The sequence below is a fragment of the Nomascus leucogenys genome, chromosome 13, assembly GCF_006542625.1.
Source record: "Nomascus leucogenys isolate Asia chromosome 13, Asia_NLE_v1, whole genome shotgun sequence".
In the NCBI taxonomy this organism is placed as follows: Eukaryota; Metazoa; Chordata; class Mammalia; order Primates; family Hylobatidae; genus Nomascus; species Nomascus leucogenys.
The window spans coordinates 57,402,169-57,423,279 of NC_044393.1; the positions used below are offsets into that span (position 1 = coordinate 57,402,169).

At 37.5% G+C, this 21,111-nt stretch overlaps 1 protein-coding gene across 47 annotated transcripts in view; it reads right to left on the reverse strand.

Annotated features, from left to right (window-relative positions):
- The window catches only part of NRCAM (neuronal cell adhesion molecule), a 314,145-nt gene that overhangs the window by 164,441 nt on the left and 128,593 nt on the right, over positions 1 to 21,111 (reverse strand). The window lies entirely within an intron of this gene.

The window sequence follows — 21,111 nt, forward strand, 5'->3', positions numbered from 1 at the left end:
GCATTTAGTTGAAAAAATGTTAATTACATATAAAACCACCCTTAATAGATTTTCATTGCATTGAAGCAATGATATTTTATCAGGACAAGATATTAATATTGTGGAGGTTTGTGATTTTTCCTTAGAATTGGAACCAATTTTATAGTAATATTGTTTTCACTTCTTTAAAAAACCCCTAGAGTTGTGTAGGAGAGCATCTATAAGAATTTTAAGATATATCTACAATAACAACTCAATTCAGCAAACTTACATTGAGCACTTAATACATATCTGCCAATTCACTGGATAAGTCTAAACAAAAAAAATAAAATATAAATATTTCATGCTTCCTACCATGAGGGATCTCAGTCCACATGCTGATGGAGTCCTAAGTTTTAATAGTTCTCAGCATAATCCAATTCAGGGCAAAATGCTCTAAAAAGCACAGATATGTAATTTTGCATAACATGGTTCCATGGCATCATGTGGAAAAACTATTTCATCCTTGCTTATATATATTACTGATAGGACACTGCTACATTTTTAACCACCTTGTGGTGATGTAAACCCTGAAGGCTTTGCAAAGACCATCAAAAGACTGTATTAATTGTATTACCATGTCAGCAATTATGCCAAACATTTCTAGGAAATGACTTTTTCTTACATTCATTACTCTTGTTTTGACAAACGTGTCAATGGCCTTTCATTACCCCAAAACACATTTAGGTCAAGAGAATAGGGTAATACATCATTGCTAAGGACTATTTTTCCAATAACCAAGTAACAATTTAATTTTTTAACCAAAATGCAATCGACTTACCCTATTAAATAAAACCAGTCCTAAGTCAAAAGGTCAAGATAAGATTTGATGTATTTTTAAAGTAGCCTTGAGATAACATCCACGTGAAAAATGTAAGAAACCCAAAGCCCACAGTACACATAACAAACCAATTACAATAATAGTAATTCAATAGCATATAACACTAAAAATTCAAATAATTCTGAAAAGTGAATACTTGCCTTAGCCACTTATGGAAAAATAAAACAATAAACTTCCTGTTTCAGAGTAAATTGCTATGGATTGGGACACATTTTTTGCTGGACTTTTTTGGCAGAGAAAGAGTTGTTTGGTTTTAAAATGAGAATTCATAACATTCAATACAACTGAAAATCTGCTATTACAAGCAGTATTAGGTAAAAAGTACCAGCAGGCAAAAACTTGCAAAATCTCATTTGGCTTATACTTTTTAGTTCAACTCTAAAGATATTAGAGATGTTTACTCTTTGGTTCTTGTGAGGCTGATTTCTAAAAACTGGCCTCCTTAACAATACAGTAAAGGTTAGACTACATAAAGATATCAAGCCTTTGACCGCCCCCACCCCCCTACAACCCAGTCAATTCTGTCCTGTTTACACTCTTCAAAATAAATACAGATGAGAAATAGTTTTCAAAACATCAATTCTGAAAACTTTATATGCAAGAATATATTTATACATCTGCACAAGTATGTATTTGTGCAACATGCAAAACTGTTCTGCCTTTTATCACTATAAAATGACAGTAAATTATAAATTTATATTTAATCTTTGGTCTTAACAGAAATTCGACTAGTAGTAAAATCATACTAAGCCCAAACTCTTTTTTTTTCTTAATTTCCTGCCTTTGACATGATCCTTGGACTGAATTTGGGTTCCATTCATACTTAACTGGAGAAAAAAGGATAAAAAAACCACCTTGTTAAAACTGGCATTTATCTTTGGTTTCTCCAGGGTATGCCTGTCATCCAGCCGCTAATTCAGCTTGACAAGGCCAGAAGCCAAAATCATCTTGAAACCCAGTTCTCCCATTACAGCAGCCTATGAAACAAAATACATTCCAAAAAACAGAGAGTATGGTCTGAGACAAAGCATGTTCTCCAACTACAGCTCCATCAGATGGCACCCAGAGGGCCCTCCCTCTACCACAACCTAGCTGGCTGGGGTCCTGGGAACACAGGCCCCTGACTTCTGGCCCCAAGTTTGGCACCAAGTTCAGCCTACTCCTGCAAGACTAAACTTGTTGGGACTTGGGACTGACCCTATGTTATACATCTTGTGGAAGTTAGGGTGGGAGCAAGAAGGGATCCATTCGAGCAAGAAACTTGCAGGTGAACCAATGTGGATCATGCTTTATCTTTCAGAGAAATTAACACATTGGTCCTTGAAGACTGAAGACTGATCACTCACAGAAGCATCTGACTGCCTCAAGTGACACTATCATTTGCTACCTTGTAGACTGATGCAAACATCCAATAGTGAGCAAATTACATTGACAGAGGACATGTTGGATATATACCACCTTACTGTCAGTGCGCTGGAAATCATGTTGTCATATACATAAATATAGCCTTCCATGGTACATAGTTGCTATGGTTTGAATGTGCTTCACAAAGTTCATATGTGGGAAACTTAATCACAAATGCAACAATGTTCAGAGGTGGGATCTTTAAGAGGTGATTAGGTCATGAGGGGCTTTGCCCTCATGCACAGATTCACGTCAATATTGTGGGAGTAGGTTTGTTCTCACAAGAGTGGATTTGTCATAAAAGTGATTTCTGTTCCCCTCTTCCTCTTGCTTTCATGTACACTCTGTCTTGCCCTTTCTCATCCTTCTGTCTTCTGCTATGGGATGATGCAGCAAGAAGGCCCCCACCAGATGCAGGCCTCTTGACCTTGGACTTCTCTGCCTCCAGAACCATGAGCCAAATACATTATTTTTCTTATAAATTACCTAGTCTATAGTACTCTGTTGCACAAAACAGACTGAGACATTCGTGCTTGGTATACTTCACGGTTTCATAAAAGCACAAATAGAAACCTAAAAGTTCAGGCCAGGCACAGTGGCTCACGCCTGTAATCCCAGCACTTTGGGAGGCTGAGGCGGGCGGATCGTGAAGTCAGGAGATCGAGACCATCCTGGCTAACGCAGTGAAACCCTGTCTCTACTAAAAAAACAAAAATACAAAAAAAAAATACAAAAAAATTAGCTGGGTGTAGTGGTGGGCATCTGTAGTCCCAGCTACTCAGGAGGTTGAGGCAGAACAATGGCATGAACCCAGGAGGCGGAGCTTGCAGTAAGCCAAGATCACACTACTGCACTTCAGCCTGGGCAACGGAGCAAGACTCCACCTCAAAAAAAAAAAAAAAAAAAAAAAGAAAGAGACCTAGAAGTTCAGTGTGCAGTCATGGCTAGCTGTCTAACAAAGAGTCATGCCCTCTCTCTGTCATGTAAGGTGGCTGTGGAGAAGAAGTTCCTGTCCATGGTCTATATTTCCAGCTCTCCTTGTGTCTAGGTGTGACTGTAAGGTATAAGAGAGCTAATATGTGTCACTTCTTTGTTCAGATGTTTAAAAAGAAAATGTGTCTTTTCCACCCCTCCTATCTCTCCATTTCTGGCTGTATGTCAATGCCAGTGTAACCTGAGAAGTTGCATAGCATGGCCTTTGTCAGCTTGGGTGAAGAGTAGAGATCCTTCTCTCCAAATTCATGGTCTGCATCACTAACTGTTACATGAGCTGAGAGGGAACTCTAATTGTGTGATGTTTCTAGTTTGGGGGTTTGTTAAGAATAGCTAGCTCTGCCCTATCTAATAGAGTCGGCACATTGTGAACATAATAGAAACCTTAAATGAAATTTTGTCCTCACTGGTCCTTTTTCTATGTCTATAACCTAGGAAGAAGATTTAATTTTAAAATATAAGTGTATTCAGAGCAGTAGAGCAAAATTGATTAGAGGGTATTAAATAACTCCTTAGTAGAAACAGCTAAAGTAACAGTGTTGACTTCACCTAGGGAAGAAAAAGCTTAAAGGAGTCTAGTGAAGCTGTCAATGAATATATGAAGGTTCTAAAAATTTTATATGGCAGATAGTGAGAAACTATTTTTCAAGTTCACTGAACATAAAACAAATACAGAAGGCTCTGTGTGACAGCTATAAACTAACACCATATCTAAGAAAATGGGGGAAGACTGAGGCTGGGTATGGTGGCTCACGCCTGTAATCCTAGCACTTTGGGAGGCTGAGGCAGGTGCATCACTTGAGATCAGGAGTTCAAGACCAGCCTGGCCAACATGGTGAAAGCCCGTCTCTACTACAAAACAAGAATTAGTTGGACGTGGTGGCGGGCACCTGTAATCCCAGCTCCTAGGGAGGCTGAGGCAGGAGAATCACTTGAACCCAGGAGGCAGAGGTTGCAGTGAGTTGAGATGGCGCCATTGCACTCTAGCCTGGGTGACAGAGGGAAACTCAGTCTCAAAAAAAAAAAGAAAGAAAGAAAGAAAGGAAAGGAAAAGGAAAAGGAAAGGGGGAAGATTGAAAATAGAGTTTTTGTGAGAATCCGATTCTGCAGATTTAGGAGGGACCTGGAAATTCACCTTTCCTTTTTTTTTTTTTTTTTTTTTTTGAGATGGAGTCTCACTCTGTCGCCCAGGCTGGAGTGCAGTGGTGTGATCGCGGCTCACTGCAAGCTCCGCCTCCCGGGTTCATGCCATTCTCCTGCCTCAGCCTCCCAAGTAGCTGGGACTATAGGCGCCGGCCACCAGGCCTGGCTAATTTTTTGTATTTTTAGTAGAGATGGGGTTTCACTGTGTTAGCCAGGATGGTCTCGATCTCCTAACCTTGTGATGTGCCCGCTTCGGCCTCCTAAAGTGTTGGGATTACAGGAGTGAGCCCCCGTGCCTGGCCAGAAATTCACTTGTCTAATAGGCAGACCCAGGGGGTTCTGGTGCATGTGGTCCCAGGCCACACAATAATCAACATGGTGAAATAATGTCTCTAGGATAGTGATGGTTAAACAATGAAATACACAACATTGTGAGGCTGTTAGATTCCCTTTCTCAAAGTAATATCAGGAATGTTCCACAGAGTGGAAAACACACAGTCAACAAACACAAAAGAGCACTTGAAATCTAGGTAAGTAACACAGGATTCCAATCCTTGAGCAGCTCAGAGTCTCGGGAGAGTGACTGTGAGTCTGTGTGTGTATGTGTGCATACGTGTGTGTAGAGAAGGTGGTGATGAGAAGGAGGAAACAAAGATGACCCCTGGTTCTGAATAGAGAAAAGGAGGTTTCATTCATGGGTGAGCAGATGTACTTCAGCGTGGCCCTGGGAATCCCAGTCTCCCCTAGGAATCCTAGCCCTGGAACAGCCTCCAGATGATGTTGCCACAGAATGAAACAAATGAAGTTGAGGCACCCAACCCTATTCAGGAAGCAAAAGCAGTTCATGTTTATATATTTTACAAATCAGATTACTATGTCAAGTGGGAAGAAAGATTCTAAGGCAAATAAAAAATGTTCTATAAATCTACAACTACATGAAGAGTCATTGTTTAATCGGTATTGAGGTTCAATCTGGGATGATGAAAACATTTTCTAAGATGGATATGATAATGGTCACACAACAATATAAATGTACTTAATGCTACTGACCTGTACACTTAAAAATTGTCAAAGTCTCGAATTTTGTGCTATGTATATTTTACCATAATAAAAAAGGAAAACATGGCTATAAACTTCCTTCCAACTCTGTAAGTTAAGAGATATGATATTTGTAGGAAAAAAATTCAACTTATACCCTAAATTCCTCCATTAATACTTTCTGTGTCCCTGAAAAGTTAGGAAAACATTAGTTTATTCAACAAATATTTAGTGACCAACTACTATGGCTCAGGCACTGTTCTGGGCACTCAGGATGCAGTAATAAACAGAACAGAAAAAATCCCTGCCCTCATAGAGCATTTATTTATCACCTCATTATGTGAAATATTTATTAACCGCCTATGATTTGCCAAGATCTATGCTGAGCATCAGAAATACAATGGTTATAAACAAGTGAAAGCCTTAGAAAACCAGTCTCTTCTTGGCTTCATGAAGCCTATGGTCAATGGCAGAAGACAGATATTGAACAAGTAATCACAGAAATGGATCTAAAAATACCAATTTTGAAAAGTTGTTAAGGCAGGGGTGTGTGGTGCTCCTAGAGTGTGTGGTAATGGGAACCGGCTTTGTCAAGGTCAGACTTTTCTAAGGAAATGATGACTGAACTGAAGTCCTACAGAGTTGGGGAAGGAATGATGTGCTACAGTTTTGATACCAATGCACAATTTAATTGGGCACAAAAAGAGAAGAAGAAAAGCCGGGGACAAGAGGACAGGTCTGATGAGGTCGACAAAGCAGGCAGAAGCCTGGCCATTTGGAGCCCTGTAGTCCTTTCAGCCTTTATCCTAAGGGCAATGGGAAGCCACTGATGTATTTTAAGAAGGCTGAGGGTGGAAAAGGAATGATTTCATCGCAAATAATACTTATTTTGCTGCTCTGACAATTTAAAAACTACCAACTGAAAATGAAGGCAAGAACTACAAATGAATTCCTATACAATTATAAAAAAACACTTTCTGATAGTGTTTAATATACCAAAGATTTATCATAAGATAAAAAATTATTATCAGCACTCCAATTTTTAATTATTTGGTATTGATCAAACATAGTCTCTTGGGCCAGGAACAGTAACTCATGTCTGTAATCTGAGCACTCTGGGAGGCTAAGGCAAGGAGGATAGCTTGAGTCCAGGAGTTCAAGACCAGCCTGGGCAACAAGACCCTGTCTCTATGAAAAATAAAAATAAAAATAAATTATCTGGGCATGGTGGCATGCACCTGTGGTCCCAGCTACTTGGGAAGCTGAGGCAAGGATTGCTTGAGCCTGGCAGGTCGAGGCAGCAGTGAGCCACTGTACTCCAGCCCAGAGGGCAGACCTAGACAAGACAAAACAAAACAAAACAAAACGGTCTCTTAAGGTACTATTATATAATCTACTAATGAAGCCGCGATCACGCCACTACACTCCAGCCTGGGTGACAAAGCAAGACCGTCTAAAAAAAAAGAGTGACTATTTTAAAAAACAAAACAACAGTGAAACAATTTGATTAAATAAATTATCTTAAACTTCATAAAATATGATTATTTAGGCATGTTTCATTGACACATAAAGTGACAAAGGAAACTTAACTAATTGTTGTACAAATTTGATTAGTGTCTAAGAACTTGAACAAAGAATCAAACAGACATACAACATTTCTTCCCTTAAAAATATGATTATCAATGTAATATATACTGTTGAATGGGACAAAAAATTCAGACCAGCATAATACTGTGTGCTAAGAGAAAATATATATGGTAATAAAAAAGCTCTACGCTTTGTACACAATCAGGTTGTTTACTATGTTAAATTACGCAGGCGTAAATGCTCAATAAGTAGATGACAGACATTTCATATTCCGGATAAAAACAAGGATAGGAAACATCAAACTTTTAATTGCATAGTGAGTTAATCTGTCCCCTGAACAACACAGTACAACTCTAGACTATCATTCAAGTTGAGAAAAGTTGTACAGGTTTGGTGCATATAATTTGCATAATTCATCTTTTAACCACATTGTCATTTATACAATTAAGATCTGTCAATTCATTTTTCTGCTTACACTACATTAAGAATTCAATGTATTTAGCCAGAGAACGTTCCCAAGGATGAGTTAGCCATGTTTTATTATAACCTACTGTGTTATAACCTACTAGTTCGTTTCGGTTGCTTTAAAGTAATACCTGAGATTGTTTATAAAGAAAAGAGGTTTATTTTTGGCTCATGGTCTGTAGGCTGTACAGGAAGCTTACAATCATGGCACAAGAAGGGGAACCAGTGTGTCACCTGGCGAGAGAGTGAGTGAGAGAGAGTAGGGCAGGTCTCAGACTCTTTTAAACAATCAGATCTCACAGTAATTCATTATCACAAAGAGGGCACCAAGCCATTTATGAGAGATCCGCCCCCATGAGCGAAACATCTCCCACTGGGCCCCACCTCTAACACTGGGGATCACATGTCAAAATAAGATTTAGAGGGGGCAAAACATACAAACCATACCACCTACCAAAGGCCCCTTGTGTTTATAGGTCCTGGGAACTAAGACCTACTTGCAAAGAGGCCTCTACGACCATCATTTTTTTTGAGATTGAGGCTCACAAAGATCTTAAAGTTTAATCTGATTTGATTTAAGACCTAGTAATTTTATTGCTCTATCCATTTACACTTTGGTCTGACCAATTTTAACATAATTGCATACAAAATCTTTCAAAAGTTTCATGTGTAAAATTCTTCTTTCAAAAACTTTTATATGCCCAATTAAATTGGCCGTTGGTATCAAAACTGTAGCTCATATTCTAGCAGGTGTTAAAAATAATAAACCAGATGTAAAGATAGGCATACAAATATAGTAAAGCAGATTCAGGAACAGTGAAGGAGAATGAATGCATTTCCTTAAAAGGAAGGCGAGGAAGACTTTTTTAAAAAATTAGAATTATAACTTGGCTGTGCATATTTTTTTGTTGCTGTTGGCAGTAAATAAATCTCATTATAAAGATGAAATGAGAAGAAGTTTTGAAAAACTTTCAAACAGTTGGATAAAGACTAGACATTTCATTTTTTTTCAAAGCTGGCAAGTCATTTTTGGTTCAACATTCTTTTTAGATGTTCTAGTTTTCTAGTCTTCCCTTGATACAGACATGAACTTACAAGTAGTCCCCTCACTTTTATATTTCCTCACAACTTCCTGAATATTTGACAGGCTCATTGAACTGAATTTGAAGTCTTTTCATAGTACTGTTCTGGAAAGTAAAAGGAATGAACCACAACAGAAACAAAATAAAGTGGTTTCCAAATATGACTCTGATGTAGCTTCTGTGATGTTTATCCCACGTTCCCTATTGGTTGGGACTTGGGACCTCCTAATGAGGACTTTGTCTCTAGTTCTTAGTTGTCTGCAAACACTGATTTTGTTTTAGTTACACTGATTTTTTGAACCAAACGGAACTTTTCGAGCATAAAAAAGCAAGGGAATTCTAAAAGGATTTAAATTATGGCTTGGGAGGACTCGCAATCACACCTAAGCCTGCATTATAGATATCTCGGTAGTGTCATCTGAGGAGAGTGGCCTAATGTTGATCAATATCAAAATGGCTTTGGGAGTCTCCGACCACTCAGTTCTCTAAATCAGTCTCCCATTTTAAGGTTATGAAACACTGATCTTAAAAGAAATCTGGAATATTATCAGTTGCAGGTTGCTAACTATAGTTAAGTTCAAATATAAAGCTGCCCATTTAAAGAGGTCATCTTTAATGTAACATAGCCTGTCTTAAACAAACCATTATTATAAATAAAGCAATCAAATTATGAATTAAATAGCTTACCAAGTGACATTAAGCAAATTACTTCCTGTGTACAAAATGGGGTTAATAATCCTGACCTATTTCTCCAGGTCTCTGGGGACAATTCATTTAGGAATTGCCTAAGTGCTGTATAAATGTTACTGGTGTTATGAGAGCTTGGTTTTATTGTCATTGGAAGGCCTATCATAATAAGGAGTTCAGAGATTTTAGTCAGAGGTGAATTAACAAAGCGAGGTCTATGCTAATACAAGCGCCCTCTGACCTTGGATCACTGAGCTTGAAAAATTGCACAGAACAGAATGTGAATGAAGTTTGCATTTTCAGAGACACTGTTTTTGTTAATGTATTCCCTATTCAATTCCTCTGCTTTGAAAATCGTTACTTTGGAAGCAAAGCAACCAATTTCTATTTCCACCATTCCATTTCCACATTTTTTTATTATTCTCCATTGCAATTCCCAGCATCATTTGCATTTAAGCATGACATTGAAGGCATCCAAGGCCTATCCTTTGGAATCAGCTATCCAGTACCCAGGAAACATGCCTATAAGTGGATGTGGGCTGTGTATTCACCAAATACCTTTCATTTTGAGAATTTTATCTTTATTGTGCAATCCTCAGACTTTTATTACTCTTAGAGAAAGCAAATTCTTTTTCCCACTTAAATTTGCACAAGTTATTAACTTATTTGGCAAATAGTTTCTGAGTACTTAGTATGTACCAGGCACTGTCCTAGGTGCTGGAGATAGTAGTAAATAATACAGGCAGAAATCTCTGCACTCAATAGATTATATTCTAGTGGGTGAAGATAAATAGTAATTAAAATAAGTAAACAAATATTGTGCTTTAGGTTGCAAAAAATGAAGTATGGTGAGAAAATAGAGTGTAAAGATAAAGAGGGGCTGCAATTTTAAGTACAATGGTCAGGGAAAAACCTTCTTGGAAGGTGTAATTCGAAAGAGATTTGAGGGCTGTGAATGTGAGAGCCACTGGGAAAGGGTTTTGCAGGCAAGGTGAAAGTTCTGGGCAAATCCAAAGGCCCTGAGGTTGGAATCTCTTTGCCTGTCTTATAACAGCAAGGCAGCCAGGTGGCTGAGAGGAGCAGCAAGCAGGAGAACAGTGGGAGATGAAGAGATGGAAAGGGGCACCACATGATCTAGGGCAAGATCTCTGGCTTCCACTGAGTGAAATGGGAAGCCCTGGAGGAGTCCTGAGCAGGGGAGTGACATGACCTGACTTCCGTTTTGAAGGGTAGAATAGGCTGTGTTGAGAATACGCTGAAGGGGAGTGAGATTGAGACAGGACGACCACATAAAAGGCTCTTACAATAGTCCAGAGCAGACGTTAGTGGCATGATCCTGTGGGGTGCCACATGGGTAGAGTTTCACAGCTTTCAGTTATTAAACACACCCTTCTTCTCTAACTGTGGTTTCTTACTTGAGTTACTTCATTCCCTAACAAACTTTTTTCCTTTAAAGCCTTTCCTTCCCGATTCCTCCCTGTCAATAATAATGCTTGTCTTCACATCAGGTAATTTTTAAAAGGGTTCAAACAGGCAAAATTTGGGTGCAGTCAAATCAGCAAGTAAACTATGCTCCAAAACCACAAATGACTTGACAGGATTCTATTGAAGTTCTCTGTAAAGACACCTGCTTTTCTTCAACAGGCTCTGCATCACAGAATGGATGAAGGCCAAGTGGAAGCCTTCCTATCCAGTCGGGGGCTGGGTGGTGAGGAGGAGCAGGATTAGGTTTAGAAGAAAGCTTCCACTTTCAATAACGTCTACAAATCTGTATTTCAAGTTAATTAAGTCCCAATAGCAGTGCACAAAACCATTTTTGAAACAAATTATCAACCTGCTTTCACATGCTCTTATGTCCATATTAACCAAAGAAATGCTCACTGACTTTTAACTCCTGTTTGTGTAATATTTGGCACTGTACTTTTTTTTTTTTTTTTTTTAGCTTTAGCTATGGCTGGTGTAATCATACACCATGTACCAGGCAAACCTAACCCTTGAGGCTCTGATTACTTAAAAACAATAGGAATGGACCCTCCCTTCACCAAATAGAAAGGAGGTGGCTGCATTCAAGCATTATTCCTTGTTCTCTAGAAAGGTGGTGGCAAGGGCTACTACTCAAAGGGAAGATTCTGGAAATGGCTCTTGTGGGAAAAGAAGGAAAATACATTAGTCTTTTCAACTAACCTAGAAAAAAATATTCTTGGCAACTTCAAAACCAATGGAGAAGAGAAAATGTGTAAGCAGAAAGTTCTTGGATTACCATGGCACCCTCTCTAGATAGGTGGAAGTACTCTCACTCATGACCTGGGTCATCTTATTTGCAGAATACTTAAGAATGAGAAGTTTCATTCTATCAATGAAGTGGTATATGACTCTCATTAAGGGATTATTACTTTAAATGAATTACCTCTCTTTCCTTCATCTTGGGCAACTCATTAGAAAAAACCTACCTTTTGACATTTGGAAAACATTTTTTTTCTTCCTGGATCTTGGAGTCCCAATCTGTTGCTTCAGTTGTTCCCAGTATCTACATTGCTTTCCCCCTTATCTTCAGGGCTTTTCTTTTATGTCATCTCTATGGAGACTTCTTTGGCTGCCTTGTCCAAAAAGGTAACCTATATTAGATGTCCCACCTCCATTCACTGCTTTATTTTTCGCCTTAACACTTATCACTATCTAACTTACTACATGTCTTATTGATTCATCTTTTTTTTAATCTCATGTGCCAGAATGTAGGATTTATGAGAGCAGGAATTTTCGTCTGTTTTGTTCATGCTATATCCCCAGTGCCTAGAACAATGCCTAAAACAGAGCATTAGTAAATATTGGTTGAATTAGTGAATTAACTCCACAAAGTGATCAGATAATAATGTTAGCTTGAAATTCTATACTTGAAAAATCAATTTTGGCCACTAGATGCATAGAACGTATCCCTGGTAAGATACACAAAAGATGAATAAGAGCATTTACCTTGGGGAAAGGAATCTGAGGGGGAGATATTTACATACAACTTTATAGCTTTATGTACTAGTCAATCTTTAAATCTTTAGAATATTTTATCCTCACCCAGAATGATGTATCTGAGTGCTGAGTATCTGATTATTTTAAATTCTTTTTGTAATCTTCAACAGAAAAACTAAATGTTAATTTAAAAATAAGCACATGTATGTTAAAAATCTACACATACCCATATTTTGTATTCAATAAGACAAAGTTAATATAAAAAGATACATCTAATTCTATGCTTTGATTCAAAAAATCATATGTAACAGATCAACAGAACTGGTTTGTGTGGTATATTGGTACCAAAGACAACTGATGTGAATAAGAACTTCCCACTTATGAAGACATTTTGAATACTGAGGAAAGAACCAAGTAAAAGAGTATTCTTACAACCTTATTTATATCAATGGCATGGCAGTAAGTATTTCAGCTGGGGCCAGGACTTGAAAAGCATTCCAATTTTCACTTGAATTTCAGGGTAAGGCTAAGTATTACACAGTATACTATCTCTAGCAAGATTTCCTGAGAAAAATGGAAACCATGAAAATCAGAGTATAATCAGGAAAGTCAGAGAACTGGGTTGACAAAGTAGTAGAATTAAACTAAAAAGCATAGTCATTTGAAGAGCAAGAAAATTCAGAATGAAAAGAAGGAAGACATGGCAAGTAAATATAACTCAACAGCAGAAACATATTATTCTCAATATTTTGTAAGTAAACATGAGACCTAGGCCATATATATTATAAAGGGAAGGTTTACAGATTTGCTCCTTTATTTTCTGGACATGAACTGTAGATATTAAGTTTGGGGAAAGTGCCCTAGATTCCTATTTATAATTCACAGTGGCCTGTGGTGATGATGCATAGCAAATTTCTCAAAGGGACCAGGGACAAGAGAAAGCAGTCCTGAGGGATAAAAACCTTTTTCAAGGAGATAAAAGAGGCAATCATGAAACCGATGTATCATTCTGCCCTTATCCTTCACTTCTTTAAACAACACTCGGTTATTTTGGTATCTTTCTCCCTTCTCCCTCACTCTCTTGATTATTCCACTTTCCAACCAAACAGTCTTTGATTTTATTTTTAATCTACCTAACACCAGCTGTTGCCAGAGCCTTCCTATTAAGAGGCTTAGTCCAAACAGTCTGATCTTTAAAGCAAACATCCAGCACATGGAGCCAACACAGCATTTTGGAAAGGACACTGGTCTGAATGCCTGGGTGGGAGGGAATTCAGCTCTGCCTACTCCTAGCTGGGTAGCTTGAGGCACGCTGCTCAGTCTAGTCTCTCTAAATCTCACTTATCTTTAAAATGTGGCTAATAAGACCTGCTCTCTTTGCAGAGGATGGTTAAGAGGATCAAACTGAATAGTGCAAACTATAAAGCACTATATACAAACATAAGTTATTTTTCTGGTGACTTTCATCAGATTTTGTTATTGTTCATCAAAAATCTGAACAGAAATAGAAAAACTGCCCTAGGAAAACGGCAGAGTGTATTTAATGCACTTGCTTCATGTCCAGCTGTAATAAAAGTCAGATAATGGGTATTTTCAGGGGTGTTTCTAAAGATGCAAAACTTTGGTTTCAAGATACTAGCTTGAAACCAAATTGCATTAGGTAAAATCACACCATGTTTCATTTCATGAGGTTCAAAGAACTGAGAAGCACGGAATATAATCTTACAGATGGTCTTTGAAGATGTTTCAAGAGCTAAAGCTAACACATCCAATTATGATACTTTTTAAAAATGTGTCCTTCATCCAGCTTCTCTCATCCTCTTGACCACTGAATTCTCTGGAATACAGGAGAATCAATACAAAAAACCTAAGGGAAACTCTCAAGTTAGTGCCGAGGGAATGACAGTAGATTCTGCTTTTAATCAAAAAGACACATGAGTAAAGTTTATGCTACACTTTGCACACAAAAAATATTATACTATCCTCAAAAACATCAGGCATGCAGAAAATAAGGGAGAATAAGGCCTAACTAGAAAATTGTCTTAAGGTAATATGAAAATGGTCTGTGAGACTATTAAAAGCAAATATCCACAGAAAAAATGACAAAAGCATTAAAATTACATCTTAACACACCCTGTGGATGTACCCTGATGACAAACATACCAGCACTTAGTTTTTCTTTACAATATGTTCACATTTTGCTACTAAAAATATTCAAACCATATCTGTCAGTTGCCCCACGAAAGTTCCTCTTTTAAGTGTTAAACAAGCTATGTGAAACAAACTCCACTAACCAATAGCACACAAAATAAAACCAAATCAATGAACAGAGAATATCAAGCTTCAGACAAGCTGTTATAGACAGAATAGAATTCTAATTTGGGCTTCGGTTTTAAACAAATCATTAAAACCATACCTGAGAGGAGGAACAAAAATCAACCGGTCCCAGGACTGTCAAACATTACTTTCCATCTGGCAAACAAGCACAGATATTACCTTACAAATGAAGTTATCTTACTGCTTTCCATTTCCTTCTAGTAGCAAAGGGAAATTTTAAACAAAGTGCCCATCCCAGCACATTTCTGCAGATAAAAGCACTGGCAATTGAACCCTGCTGTGGCTGGCCCATGTGCAGTAAAATGTTAAAGTCCTGCTCCTGACAGCCAATCCAAAGCTGCTCAGACCTCCCAGGCCTCCCAGGGTGATCAGCCTGGCTTTGTGGCAATACAATGGGGGTTAAACATTTCTTCGTATCCATTTAGAAGCAAGAAAAATCTGTTTGGTTGCTCAAAATGATTTAGCAAAACACACAATAGGTTATGATTTGGTAATCCTGTTTCAAGAAAGTAACAGCCATATTTTCACCTATGAGGGGGAGATTGTAAAGCTGTTACATAGTTTCTTCTTTCTTTTTAAATCTTGTACTAACTCAAAATAACATTTTAGAATGGCCATCTGGGTTTTTATTCCTTTTGACAAGACACAATAACTGCTGAGACTGGCTTCTTTATTTCAGCTTCAGAACCTACATCACATAGATGGTAGAACCTGCTGTCCAATGACTCACAACAATCATTTCTGATTTTTCTTTCATGGAAGCCTAGAAACACTATTTGATTCAGTTAATTTAAGATCTCAGTAAAAATAAATATTATAACCATTTTTCTTAGTTTCTTTCCCCCTACCTATTTATTTCTGAATTTCATTCCTCTCTTAGGCTTCTCTAGTACCCACAGTCATGAGTATTCACCCATCCAAGCTGTAAAGAATTTTAACATGTTGCTTATTCTTCTTCTTCTAAGCCAGATGCTATTGGTACCTAAGTACACAAATAAGTAATGAATAGTGAGCTGTTATATTCATTAGAGTGCATAATACATTAGGATTATATTTCATGATAAGAAGACCTTTAACAAGTAATAGAAGGTATTTCTAAAATGTATTATATCCAGTAGGACCTCATTGTTGAGGCCGCCACAAATCCTTAACCATTTATTTTGCTTAAACTTCTAATGATTGCTTTTCAAGCTTTCAGGTTCTCTGGAAAAACTTCAAGAGAAGCAGGTTTATAAGTCATTCACCAGCTATGATTCAAGTTTTGAAAGTGTCCATTTACTGTATTTTCAATTACAGTTATTCGCTTCCTAAGAACAAACCTGAAAAACTGTTCTGCATTTATTACAGTGACTGTTACATGAACAATGGGTGAATATATTTCTTCGAAGCTCCTTTCAGCATTTCTTAAAGACCTGCTTAGAATAATGCCCTTCTTCACAAAAGCACAATCAACATGTAACCTAATCTCCTTCAAAGCATATTGTCAGAGAGATCAACAATGACTGTCATCACATGACCTCTGAAACCCAACCAGGTAGAGACATCAGAGAATCTTGACTGGCTCCTATCTCTGCACATCCATTTCTCTGCTTAATATGTCCCAATGAGCTTCGACTTATGCTAATAAAAACTTGAAAAATGGAAATCATTTTCTGATTTATTTTCATTCTTTCAAAAGATAAAAGAAGTAGGGAGGACAGCCTTTAAACTTATTTCCTCTTGATTATATATCTACTGCTACGTATATGTGTTACTAGTGGTACCAGCTGATAGAAAACAGAAAATAATCAGCTGCCTAGTCATTGATACAACACACACGACTGATTACAGAAACCAGGTTAGACACTATGATTTATAGTGTTACTCCTTTTGGTATTTTCCAATCATTTCTTTCAAGTGCATTTATAAAATTTAAATATGCATTTCCATTGGAAAGAAGAATTTGCCTGTGTTTTCCCATTAATATGTTAACATAACCTTTTCTTTTCCTAGTTAGCTATTCCCACAGGTATAAAAAAGGCTCACACACCAACTTGAAAAAAGATTGCATTTTCAAGAACAGTGGAAGGACTACTTACAATGGTGCTTTAAACTGTGATTGTGCTCTGAACAGTAAGGGCTCAATGGAGGAGAGACAAGTCTTGATGAAGCAGCTTGCCTGACCGAGCCTAATCAGAATTATTTCAGCACACTGCTTCACTACAGCCCCAGACCCATTAAACACGAAATGTTTCTGCAGGCCCATTTCTCGCTCTGGCTCCCACTGTGCCTGTTACTTTGTGGCAGTAGTTACTCACTGGGCTACTCAAAATAATTTTTGGTAAATAGAGGTACTGGGTTTAACAGGCTCCTCACAATCTATCATTGAATCTGTCATTTTACAACAAGAATGGGTACTGTCCCACCAAAACAGGACCTCTGGGATGGCCATGCAGAAGGAGGTCCTTTGAACTAATTCTTTGTCTTGACCTGACAGCGATTACTCCTTTCGCAAAAGCAGCTCTGTCTTCCAAAATGTAATTTGGGGTATCTCATTTTAAGCTCATCAGGTTATTATATTTTATCATCTGGTTTAACACACTCTGAAAGAGGCAGTTCCATTTTGGGGGCCAGGGGAGGCGACTCGTGGCACCAAAATGTACACACAGCTTTCTGTTTCCCTCAATCTCTCAGATTGTCCAGACCTATCCATTCCGGAACATAACTAATTTTCTACATAATATAACTTAGTATCCATTTTAAGCACACAAAAATATTAGATGTACTTTTTTACAGAAATATTTTTTCATTTAAACCTAAAAATATATATATCAAAATTTTGATTAAAGTAGATACAGGCTGGGCATAATGGCTTGTGTCTATAATCCCAATACTTTGGGAGGCCGAGGCAGAAAGATTGCTTGAGCCCAGGGGTCCAAGATCAGCCTGGGCAACATAGTGAGACCTTGTCTCTACATAAAAAAGAAAATTAGCTGGTGTAGTGGTGCACACCTGTAATAGTCCCAGTTACTTGGGAGGCTCAAGTAGGAGGATCCCTTGAGCCCAAAAGGTCAAGGCTGCAGTGAACTGTGACTGCACCACTGTACTCCATCCTGGGCAACAGAGTGAGACCCTGACTCTAAACTTAAAAAAAAAATAGATATAATCAGAAATTTTCAGCTTTTAATGAAGTAGTTACTCTGCAAACGTTACAGTTCCAAACACTATAATGCATGTGTGGTATATTTGCCCTTGTGCCTCAGTTTCCTTACATGCAAAATCAGGATAATATAGTACCTTCTTTGGAAGGCTATTATGAGGATTAAATGAATTAATATTCATAAATTACTTACATCAGTGCCTGGCACATAGCAGATACTATGTGAATATTTCTTTTAAATAAATAGAAATAAAACAGACAGCATCTATGAATGAAAAAATGAGTACATAATTCTTTCAGGGCTTCATCCAGAATGCAAGAGTTCTACTTGGAGCTACTCGTTTACCTTCATGATCTTTATTTTTGACATTATTTAGCAGGCCTTTATAATGGCCCAAGTTCACATTTATTGCCAGTTTTTTTCTGCAATGTCTCTATAGGTTTTCCTAGCACAGAAATGATGGATGCTTTTCTTTTGAAATTCTTCTACAGGAGGTAAAAAGAGTGTCAATTACCTGGCTGAACATGAGGTAAAGTTTTTGTTAAAGTAGCCCATAAACTAGGTGGGAAAAATGAATTAACCGAGTGTTTCTTTCCTCTCTCCTGAAATGCTATGCTATACCAAGAAGCTCACAGGCATCAAAGAGTGTGTTTCTTAACACTGCAGATCTGCATAGTGAAGACAAGTTAAGTGTCATGTCATTTGATGAAAGTGCCACAGGAGTCATCTGTTTCTGTAAATACTGTACAGAGATCCAGGAACCCCACAGATAATTTGATGGCACAGCAGACTGACATCCTATTGCTTTTTCATAATTTACTGATAAGCAAAATGCCAAAATTCTAGAAAGGCATCATGATGCTGAGTTAAGGGGAATGACTGAAAAAATGTTCTTGATGCAAATTGGTATATTTTTCAATATTTCAAGAGAATAGTAGAGACGGGGTTACTTTCTGAATCTGGGCACTATCAAAACACCAAGACTGAAATTTGCTTTTTTGTGAAGACAGTCATCTCACATTCATTAATTCTTGGCTCACTCCTTCTCTTCCTTTCAATCACCATCTCTTTACCACTCATGTCCCTCCTTGTTTAGAGTACATATGGGTTTTCCAAACCACTGCTTTTACAAAAGAACTGTGGTATTGTGACAACTAAGAATGATTCCTTAAAAAAAGAATCCCTGTGAATGAAAGTTGTCAAACACTGGATGCCTTTAACAAGAATACTAAAACCAACCAGAATTCATCATACACTATATATTTACAACACTTTATATAGAGCTTCTTTATGGCTACTCATGTACATATCAAGACAATGTAGACATGGGGTGTGTCAATATAACACACGTCTTATTCAAAACCTATGTCTAAATGCATTGCTTTTAAAGTCATCTTAGTGAGAATTATCTTTGTATACATGAAAATGTATCAGACAATTCAAAGAACAGAATAGACAATGTAATCATAACTGAAATTTGGAAGGATGTAACAAAAGATAGAAATAAGAAGAGAAAAAAAGGAGGTTGTAATACATAAAAGGATCAAATCTATGCAATTGCTGTTTTGTAGATCAAAAAGGTCAAATATCAGCAATTTTATATGATTCAACCTAACTACTTCCCTGGGACTGCCCAGCTCAAGTAATGTCCAAATCATTTAACAGAAATACAACCAGTGTTCCCAGAGCAAATAATTTCCATTTATATCACTAGTTGTAAAACAAGGCTTATTCCCATTTTCTGGAAGTTTCCGTTGCTATAGCAATAATCTCCCAAACAACCACACATTACTGAAGTGTGTTCAAGTAGTGAGGTAATTTTTCCTACCTCTTTCTCATCATATATTTAAACACACACATACACACACACACACACACACACACACACACACACGTGTGCACATCCTTTCTGGAATCATTCTCTCCAGAATATCTCTATATGAGAATATACTACATATAAGTTTATTTTTTAAATAACTTCACTGCTGACACCTAGCATCATATTTGAATAATGCAGAAGGAATTCATTTGTAAAAATAAAATAGAAAAAGGCTTGATAATTCTATTTTAACAAAACTCACCAAAATCACCCTAGCTGGAAGAGATCTTTTTAATCAGATATTTTCAAATATTTTCTAAACTGTGAAGTCTATCACCTGTTCTTAGAAAAAAATTTAACAAATTATCTTTTATTACAGGTGTTACAATGATGTTTTGGGGACATATTAAAAATCAGGCACTCTGATATATGTTTTAATAGTCTGAGACCTAGGTTAGAATCTGTTAAAAGATATGGAACCCTAACCCAAGAAATTCAGAAATCCCTAAACACCTATTGTTCATACAATAGAAAGTTCAACAACCCAGGTTAAGACTTCCTAAAAGATCAATGCAACTCTTTTAACTGACTTTACTCCTTCTGCTACAATTCATCCTACTAGTCACTCATCTTTCTTTTCCTTAGGCAACACTGTGGGAAATAATAACGTTCGTCACAAAAGTCCCATCTCTATTGTATCAGGCTTTCCTTATTGGTTCTTGTTTGAATGTGTGTGTTTCTGTGTGTGTCCCCGTAATTTCAACAAAGTTGCAATCTTAAATTTTTAATTTTTGAAGTCAACATTATGTCATAAATATTTTTCACATTGCTAATAATATTCAGAATTATAATTTCAAGTTAACACACAACATTCCACTGAAATGCTGTGCCATAATTTTTATCACAACATCAAGAATTTTTGAACATTTTCCTTAAAAAATAGAAGTAGAAACATGTTTATGGATGCGCCATTCCACATTATTTTTTAAATGGTTGCATTGTTATTTCTAGCACAACCCGAAGTGTACGTGATCACCTTTACATGCTGCAGAACTGGAAATTACCTTAAATATTTCAAACAGTTCAACAGATGTAAGACATGATAATCTTCCCAAACACCAGTTAGCATCTATTACCCACAGGTTAGATTTCCATTGCCTATAGAATAAAATCCTTGGTCTTTTATTCAAAATCCTTTACAATCCATCCCCTACCTACGACTCCGAATTGATCTTCCATGAGTCTTAGACTGTTCCAGCTAAACAGGTCTATGGTACCTACCCCTAACACACCAGGCCCATTCCACCTGTTTTCTCTGTTTGCAGACACTGTTCTTGGAATGTGTTCCTCACTCCTCTCTCTCTGTTCAAATCCCTCTCTTTCTTCAGCAACAAGATCCAAGTCCATTTGCCCCATGACCATTTAGCTGAGGAACATGGCCATCAGATCACAGTCCTTCCTGAGATGAGAAAGCCGACATGGGGGCATGGCCCACTGGACAGCGTGTGCCTGTGAGTAACCAGACACACCAAGGAGGGAACAGGCTACCGAACATCACCCTCCCCACTTGATTTCTTCAGATTATTTACAAATAGA